The sequence below is a fragment of the Perkinsus marinus genome, assembly GCF_000006405.1.
Source record: "Perkinsus marinus ATCC 50983 genomic scaffold scf_1104296935262, whole genome shotgun sequence".
Taxonomy (NCBI): domain Eukaryota; phylum Perkinsozoa; order Perkinsida; family Perkinsidae; genus Perkinsus; species Perkinsus marinus.
The window spans coordinates 1,842-3,264 of NW_003214528.1; positions in this window are offsets into that span (position 1 = coordinate 1,842).

Below are 1,423 nucleotides of genomic sequence, written 5' to 3' on the forward strand. Positions count from 1 at the left end.
TAGTCACGTTGAGCATCCCGCACCTCTGGACTACCGCAGGGGTTCGAGTCTGTTTGGCGACGTGTTTCCGAAACGTGACCTCGTGAATCCTTCAACCTTAGCGCCTCTACTACCATATATAGAATAAGACCTCAGCTCCAGCCCAGAGGACCAAGACAGAGGGTAGTAGTACAGAGGAGACTACTGCCATTCAGTAGCTATTCAGCTGCATAGCCCTCCAGTAACGACTGTTGAACGCAACAAGGAAGTGGAGTGGAATACCTTCATATAGGGCTATGATTTCATATGCACCCTAGTAGAAGGTAATACGACTCATAGCATGAAAAGTTTACGTTATAAACTCAACCACAAAACTAGCCCCCTACAGTCAAACAGTCAGTGGTGAAATTCTTGCTCCAACTTGCCTATCTTACATTTCCTCAACGGTAATCACTTAAGTGCCATCATAAGTGTCCTCTACTCCACGATGCTCTACGACCCTCTTACTGACCGCAGCAGGAAGAGCGGAGAGAGCGGTAGTAGCTCTTCTAAGATGACATGAAGGTGACAATCAAGACACAGACTGTTGCGTGGGTTGAAGAAGGACGAGTGGAACGAAGAGGTAGTAGCAGTGAACATAGTGGCAGGGAGTAGTCAGAAAATGAATAAGAGATATCGTATACGCATGCATACGGCTGAGGGGGTCTTCAAGTAGATGGCGATGGTGTGGTATCACCAATAGAGTCACAGCCCACACAGCGGCAGCTGTCTATGCTTGAGGCAGAAGTGGAGAGTTTATGATACGGGGTAACGTGGCAGCATCATAGAGCTGAAAGAAGGCCAACTAATTGTTATGAATGTGAACCTTCTTCGTGGTGAATACCAACCCTCAGTGGTGAGAGCCCACTGGAAGTCGCCAAGTACTATAAACTACAGTGAATAAGAGGCGGACATCACAGATATATCCGATAAGTGCTCCCTGCTTCCAACATGAGCGCAACAACCAGAAAAAAACAATAGTGGCTTATACAGACAGTTCTCCCTCTCCATAAAAAGCATGCCTCGCCTTCCTACGTTTATGCTTCTCAGTGGTGCGTTACTCTGGTCGGACCTCATTAACTCTCGCATAGTCATTGCCTTTACCACCAATGTCCACATCCCAACGTTTCGCCTTCTCATTCCTTCGGGATGGGTTCAAGTTCCGCATGGGCAGATTATATGAGACATTCTGGTATTCCCAGAGCAATCTGAAGTGGGTACTAGTTTTCGGCTACCCAGGTTAGTGCCTTCCCTCTCCTTCTCGTTCTCCCATGTTTCCTTTCAGCTCTCCTGTTTTGGGTACGTTGGCGAGCGGACCATCAGTACAAGTACCGCATCTATGTGGCGGATAGAAATGTAACCCCTGACACTACCAAGAAGGTGTCCCTGTGGGGTAAGGAATATG